The 8653-nt window shown below is 34.4% G+C and overlaps 1 non-coding gene across 1 annotated transcript; it reads left to right on the plus strand.

Moving 5' to 3' along the window:
• The first annotated feature begins 4131 nt into the window (after positions 1 to 4131).
• On the plus strand, positions 4132 to 4204 carry TRNAK-CUU (transfer RNA lysine (anticodon CUU)). Its single transcript has one exon. It is a non-coding gene; the product is annotated as a tRNA-Lys (tRNA).
• The last annotated feature ends 4449 nt before the right edge of the window (positions 4205 to 8653 follow it).

Here is an 8653-nt window from a genome sequence, read left to right on the forward strand (position 1 = left end):
TCAGTTTTGGCCAATATTTAAGTATTAAATACATTTCGTATAAAAATTTATGTACTTTTGTTCGGAAATATATTTGAATGTGACTGCACATATTCTAATAAACTTAACCAGGATTCTATAATATATTTCGTCTAATACAAAGTAATGAAGTAGTGAAATTCACAATGCAATAAATATTTTTTTAATATGAACCAGAAGGAAAATTTGTTAGAATATTTTAAATATTTTCTTTCTTCAGAATTCGATGATTTATACATAAAATTGTCAAACACAAGGATATGAATTTGATAGCATTATGTCATAACTTTATAATAACTATAAAAAATAACTCGTTTCAATATTACTTTTTCAAAGCGGAATCTAGTACAAATAATTTAAAACAGATGCAGTTTATGGCTTTTCACTTCCTTGTACGCAGTAAATTTTGGGTATGATATTTCAAAGAAAATATCCATGTTGACCGCTACCGAATGCAATTTAATGATGTTTTTTAGTTTCATCTGTATGTAAGGACAGAATAAAGGACTTTTCTTCCAAAACGGATTAAAATATGGATTTAAAATGGATTCAAACGAGAATTTTTCCCCCGTGACATCTGTACGTACGTATGCCCCATAACTCAAAAATAAGTAGCCTCAGAACGTTGAAATTTTGTATATGGGACTGCTTTAACATGCAGTTGTGCACCTCCCTTTTTCGTTGCAAACGGCCGCACCAAAAGTACATACATACATACATACATGTATATATATATATATATATATATATATATATATATCCACTCTGTTACTCGTCTCGGTGAGCCTAATTCGTTTTATTCTTATATGTTGTTAAATTGTGCATTACTTGCTTTAAAAGTCATTGAATTATGTTGTTTTTATGTGCCAATAATAGCTGTAGAACTATCAACAATTAAAAACTGGTTACGTGCGACTAAGCCTAACGGAACAGCCATTTGTCTAGATTTGAAACTTTGCAGAACAGTGAATTAAGTCAGTTTCTGCACTTTCAGTGTCTTTTGGCAGAGTGGGACCAAAAGGAAACTTTAAATTTTGTGCACCGAAACATCTGCCTTCTTGCCCGCTGGCTGAATTGCTTGTTTTTGCGTAGATGTTTTAATTTTAATTGTAAAAATCTTTTTTTTTTAAACTTTTTTAACTATATTTGATGTTTTATTTTTTTTATATATTTTTCAGGTTTTAATGAAGATGTTTTGAGTTTTTGTGTCTTTTTGCTTTGTCACGAAGTGAGAACTAAATTAATTGAGTAAGAAATATGTCTCTAATGAAATTCGCGGAAATAAGATTGAATTAAAGGCAGCAAAAAATGTGTGTATTTTAATACGCCATATAAAGAAGTCACGTGGTGTCCGCATAGGATTTTTTCTATAGGGTGCTAGAGAAAGCTATCTCATGAAAGACGTAGAATTCTACTGCGATTTTTTTCAAGAGATCTTCTTTTCTGACAATTTTCCACTTTCCCATAAACAATGGTAGCAGCTTCACTTTAGTCATCTCTCAAAGGACTCACTCCTGCACGATTATTCCGGCATGCAGTCACCTTACCTGCAATCGGATTTAACTGCTATATATTCCTGCCTGTCGTGACTAATGACCTAATTTCGGAAAGGGGCCTGTTACTGTTTTTCTTTTTTCTACTGTCGGGCTCTATACATTTATAGGCGTTGACCGCTACTAAGGATGGAAGAGGTTGTTTCTTTCTTATGGAGGCACCTAAAAATGGGCCACAATCGCCAGCGAAAAAGAGACGGACAATACATCCATGCCCTTCTCTAGGATTTGAACCCGGGGCCTTGGGTACTGCAGTCAGTGTCACTAACCTCTTTCCCATCTCAGTGGCAAGGTGACTCTTATCTGTAATGGGAGAGGGAATTCATATTTGAAGTAACTTTTATCACTTTTCCCTATGATATACAGAAATATATTATATTGATTTCAAGGACATGTATTGGAGATTTATTTTGTAGTACATGATATTTGCACTTTGGTAATAAACTTGAAATTTTATGAAAATTTTATGTATAAATGTGCAAGATAAAAAACATGAAAATCAGAATTTTAATTTTTATTTGTAATAGTTCCTCAGTTCTCTGTTTTGATTTACCTCTGTGTTCTGATTTTGTCTGTGTTTGTCTTTTCGTTCTAAAGATAATGACTGCTGTTACTAAAGCTCTCTAAACTGCGTCATTTCATAATTAATACATTTTATATGATTTCTGCATAGCTCTATTGACGCAGATACTATAGTCTGTTTATAAGGTATTTCTCCCGTCTTCCTAGCGTGCCTTCGTGAAGTAGTGGTTCTGCACGCTGGGCCGGTATTTCCAGAAGTCCGTGGTTCGATTCCCGGCGAAGGCGGTTGCTATTTTTCATCTTTCCTGCTTAAAAAAAATAATGTCTCTATAGTGGCGCCCGAACTAAAAGGATTGTGGATGATGACTCTCCACACCCAGGATTTGGCGATTGGGTCCCCAAAACACCCCAGTCGCCCTTTAAAAAGGGGAGTATATAAGGTATTTCTTCCGCTTTCCTAGCGTGCTTTCGTGGTGTAGTGGTTCTGCACACTGGGCCGGTATCCAGAGGTCCGTGGTTCGGTTCCTGGCGAAGGCGTTTGCTCATTTTTCATCTTGCCTGCTTCCAAATAACCTAATGTCTCTACATGTTAATTTAAAATACGAACATCAAGGTTATTTTTTACCCCCTTCCACAGCTTTGACCCGAAAATTTGGGATAACTACTACGAAGAAAGGTAGACCCAATTTAATTTGTTTTCCCTACTTCATTTCTGTTTAACGTGTTTTGTTTCATGAACTGTATGCAAATGAAGGATAACTTAAACTACAGTCCCATACGACACGAAGAAAATAAATGCTGTGCGGTGTGAGGGTACGAGTTATGTTCGTGAATACGGGGGAATGACAACGGCCTTGAAGTGCCTGCTTTAAAGTAACAGACTTTAGCACAGCGCTTTGGCCAATGGTCGTTTGGTATTTGGGAACCAAAAATTGGTATTGGTAAATTAAAATAGAGGTTAACTAAAGCTAAATAAAATGTAGATCACCACTTAACCAATGAAAGTCAGTGTCAAAGTGTCAATGAAAAAATTTCACAAAGCATTGTGTGGGCTAATGAATAATCTATAGATGACTTTGTAGTAATTGTATTACATGCTATTTACGAATGATCATACTTTCACACCTTAGAAATCTTTTACACCATATCATTCTGAGAAATATAAATTAAAGGATATTGATCATATCATTCAACTACACGTTATCAATCCATTAATCAATAAATTCCACGAATAATTTTCTAGCCAACTCCAGTAACAATGCTTTTCCTAATTAAGCCTTCAAAGGTCCTTTGGAATATCTCAAAGTAACATGACACTGCTTTTAGGCATAAAGTAATTATATATAATTACCGTGCATAACTATTAATGACAGGACAATTCTTTTAGATTTGCATGTAAAAGAGGAAGGCTAGATTAAAGATATTTGTTACAAAGAGAATTAAAAAAGTTTTAACTCTGTGCTTAAGTGAAGGATAAAAGTTCTAAGTATGTAACAAGGAAGGCGTCTTCTAATATTGTCGACAAGTTGCTGTGTCATTAAAAGTTTCTCAAAGTTTATAGTTATGTTCGTTGTAATTAAATCGGTTTCTTCCTAGAATCTTATAAAATTTATTTATTTTTAACCTAAATAAGTCTGAATTATATATGCTACCGAAAATAAAGTCAAGAGAACCTGATATGATTGAAGCCTTGAATTTTAAAGTTTATGAAATATGTAATTTAATTCTAGGCATTTTTACTGTTTAACGCTATATAAGGTATTTCTCCCGCCTTCTTAGCATGCCTTCGTGGTGTAATGGTCAGCACGTTAGGCGCATATTCGAAAAGTCCGTGGTTCCAGTCCCAGCTAGGGCACTGCTCATTTTTCATTTCTCCTGCCTTCAAAAAATACCTAATGTCTCTACTGTGGCGCCCGAACTAAAAAAAAGTGGTTGATGATGATCCTCCACCACCAGGATTTGGGGATTGGGTCCTGTCATCCCCAGTAGCCCTTTAAAAGAGGGATTATATAAGGTATTTCTCCCGCCTTCTTAGCATGCCTTCGTGGTGTAATGGTCAGCATGCTTGGCGCTTATTCAAGAGGTCCGTGGTTCGAGTCCCGGCGAGGGCATTGCTCATTTTTTATCTCTCCCGCTTTCAAACAAATACGTAATGTCTCTACAGCCGTATGAATGTATCTAATAATTGCAATTTAAACACCGTTAAAATGTTAGTAATAAGAAACTGTTGTCGATTTTGAGGATTCGATAATTTTGAGCAACATACAGATGACAGTACAACCTTTCTCAGTTCCGCCCCCAGTTTTGATGAAGAGCACTTCGGGGAGATGGGTCTAAAGGTCTCTCACCCCTCTTTCCCTACCACCAACCTCTTGAGAGAACTTTCGGGTCGCCGCATATTTAGAATGCCTCCATGCCGCATAAGCCGAACACATTTATAAATATGCGCGCCTTGTCCGGGATTCGAATCCGGGCACTACGTTACAGCAGTCAGCGTCGCTAACCACTATCCTTGTTGGGCGGTCTGCAAAATATATTATAGATGCGGTCAGATTTTAGGGTACAGTAATTTCATCCAGTAAAATTCTTTTAGATTTTAATAAAAGTCAAATTAAAATGTATAAATTAGTTTGTATAATTTTCAGGAGGCCTTTTTGTATTCCATTATTCGCTTATGAGAGATACACGTTAGTGTTGGATTCAACAATTTTCAAACACTCTGAATTAACAATAATCTTGGTCTAATTAGGACATACATCAATACTGATATTATTATTCATTTACAGAAGTTAACTGGTGGAAAAATCTCATCATTATGAGCTCCACCAGTGGGCGAGTGGTTAAAACCGTTGAATACTGATATTTTGACCTGAGTTTAAGACCAGGAGAACTACTTAGTAACATGACTGGTTTTCATGGTTTTCCTCCATAAGTAATATGAATACGATTCAGTTACCTTCAGAAAAGTGACAACGAAGGCATTCTTCCTCTTACGCATATAGCCCTTATATGCTTTACTATATTCAAATAACCTAACCCTATCATTATCCTCACATATACCGATAAAGTAAGCCGATTAAATAGCTTTAAGGAAATGAGATTTTAAAGACATAGACACATTCTCTAATGCTTCAACATTTTATCTACGAAGTATGAGATTAAAAATATTCATACAGGAGGCAAAATTTCCTAATTTGAAACTAACTGCGGCTGCACCAGGAAAAGCTCTGGAAACAGCTGCGGTTCTCAACCTTTTGACTATCGCGTGCATCTAAATAAAAACTGAAAACCTTTAGTACCACCACTATAAAGTACTACTACTACCAGTAAGCTCGAACAAAGTTCAGATCGCATAAATTTACGAGTGTTAGAGAAAACACTCAATCAGGATCTTAGAGATTAAATTTTGAATTTAAGTGTTGCTTCTTTGCGCGTACCACTTACTTTTCTGTTGCGTACCATCAGTGGTACGAGTACCACCGGTTGAGAACCCCTGATGTATGGGATGTACACAGCGAAAAAAAAAATGGGGCAGTTCTATGTCTCCCGGTCTACTGGACCGATTGATTAAATTCAACTTTCGTTTTTCATGTCTACAAACTGCAAATTAGGATATGTATTAGATATGTATATATATATAGCATTGTTCTAAAATAGGTATTTTGACACAGAATTGGACTTTTTCTGAAATGACATATAATTTTTTTATTTCGATTCTATGACTCAAATCATGCCAAACTGCCAAGTTTTGTAAAAAATCACTAGAGTCGTTTTTAAAAAATAAGCAGCTCTAAAAATTTTAGCTCCTCAGTGTTAATTGAATTTAATATATATATATTAATATACCTTTTTTTATTAAATTTACTTGATTTCTTATTCCAGAAATCGAAATTTAGGTTCATTCCAAATAAAATTCGCCCATTTTTTTATGATTTATTTTTAAAATTTATATTTTAAAATATTTTTTATAAATTTTTTGAAAAAAATTTTAAATATAAAATATAAAATTCTTAACATCATCTTAAAGTAGATGTATTCTAAGCATACTAATAATTTTAAGCATACTAATTAAATAAAATTCTTAACATCATCTTAATGTAGATGTATTCTAAGCATACTTGCAAAAAATTAGAGTTTTTAATTCAAAAGTTCCTAAGAAGTACATGAATTTACATTTTGGCGAGTTTTGAAATTTGGCATGTTTGTTAAGTGATAATAACGCCAATGTATTTACTCGTTTTGTGAAAATTATTTAAATGGATGAACGATGACTTATTTCCCGCTCGTTTACAATTAAAACAGGAAAGGAAAATAGTTTGCTGTAAATTAAGAATTTCGCCAAGTGAATTATTCTTGGTGCAAACTGAAAAAATATAAAATTTTTGAATTTCTCCGTAAATTGCGCAGAAAATTTTACAAAATTCATTATTTGGGCATAATTTGTGCTTTAGCGTCGTAATATGAAAAAACTGATATGTCATTTCAGAAAAAGTCCAATTTTGTTCAAAATACATATATTAGAACAATGTTGTATATAAATCTAATACATATCCTAAGTCGTGCTTTCGAGACATAAAAAACGCAAGTTGAATTTCGTCAATCGGCCGAATAGAACGTAGAACGGGAGATATAAAACTGTCTCTTTTTTTTTTTTTTTTTTTTTTTTTTTTTTTTTTTTTTTTTTCCCGAAGTATAACTTAAGTTTGCTTTACGGAAATTCTTGTTTCGGGTATAGATAGAACTTTGAAATATTTAAATGTTACTCAGAATTGGACTCTCTTTCCTAATCAGAACTGTAGATAAGGCGGCAGCTCTTGATATATGTGCCCTGATAAATGTGGTTGCGATGTATGTTGATACTGAAAAAGTGGAGTTATAATATTGATGCAAAGTTTCTTTAGGGTCTCAAATAAGAAGTTTAGGAACTATTATGATACGACCTAAAACACAAAGTTTTAAAGCACAAGTTAAAAGACTAAAAAAAAATTTAATATGACTTTTAGATGTACCTTGCGATTTCAAAACTCTATCTAATTCGATTTTCTCTGAAAATTCCCGAAACTGAGAGACCCTTTTATTTAGAGAAGACAATGGTTATACATGAATTTTTTATTCTCACATTGAAAATTCTGGAAAATCCTTATCCTACCAATACCTTACCATATTCACTATCTTGTTAGTAAGCTATTATGGAGCCTTATCTTCGTTATTCCTTTGACTAACTACTCCGGATGAGTTGAAAGAAAAAAGCTCACAATTTATTATCAAAAAGAGCATACAAAGTGAAAATTAACGACGCACAGAAAACTAAATATCTATAAGTACCTGAAGGACAACGCAGATATTTACCAATTCCTCCTAAGCGCACGAGATATATCGTCAGTTACTCAAATCGCTTAGAACGCAAACTCTAAATCCCACTTTCAGTTAACTATCTTTGAACCCCTGTATATACACAGCTGATAAACAAATTAATCCTTCCAGGTGTTGGAACCGTATTTATATAGTATAACATAGTCGTAGATCTGGTGGAGCACGGACTTCTGGAACCTTCCCGAAAAGTCTCTTGTAGGACTTCCAAAATCTATTTCCCCTGATCTTCCAGAAAGTTGCCAAGTGGGAGGGGGGGGGGCAAAAAAAGCTAAATGTGACAAAAATTGTCGTTATGGCCCGTCACGAGCGAATTTTCTCCTTTTCGCATTCTACTTCAGATATTTTTACATTTCAAAAGTTGCTGAACTCTGATTTGAAAGATTTGCTATTCTATGTAAGAAATAAAACACTTAAAATATGAGACCACAAATTTAACTACATGCGAAATAAACCTTAAAACTGTTATCCTAAAAGCAACAAATATCTAAATAAAGCTGTAACACAATATTTCAACGATACACAAACAACAAAGCAGTTTAAAAATTTACAGAAATGGAAAACAATATTGATACTAATGACTCCACTAGTAAGTCGGCTAGAACTCGTGTTGGCGTTTATTATATGTTTCCTCTTTTATCACAGCTCGCCCATGAATACGAATTTTCTTTCGATGGTATTCCTTCCCCTCCTGGCAAGTAGAATGTTGAAACGTTAACAGAAACCTACTCAAGTGAAATGATTACTTCTCTCTTAGGGATCGTTGTGCGGTTTCACTCACTGTGCAGTATGCACTTAGTACGTGGTTGTAGTCATCTCCTAAGGGCATACTGCACAACGGGTGAAACCGCACAACGATCCCTAAGAGAAAAGTAATCACTTGAGTAGGTTATTGTTAACGTTGCAACATTCTACTTGGCAGAAGGGAAAGGAATTCCATCGAGCAAAAATTCGTATACATGGTCGTTTCAGATGTTTGAAAGGAACAGATTTTGGCCTCTGTCGATGCGGGAGAGTTAAATCAAGATAATAAATATCCGCTATTTGTACATTTGGTAGTCTCAGACAGCAAGAGGCCCGAAAAATCAGCAATATCCTCGCCGAGGCTTGAATTTTGGTCCTTCCAATTACTAGCAACACCTGCTTTCCGGTTACATAATGAAGTTATGCGATAAGGAAACATAAAAATT

This window comes from Stegodyphus dumicola, chromosome 3 (genome assembly GCF_044657685.1).
Source record: "Stegodyphus dumicola isolate Sdum_Otavi_A_Nest chromosome 3, ASM4465768v1".
NCBI lineage: Eukaryota > Metazoa > Arthropoda > Arachnida > Araneae > Eresidae > Stegodyphus > Stegodyphus dumicola.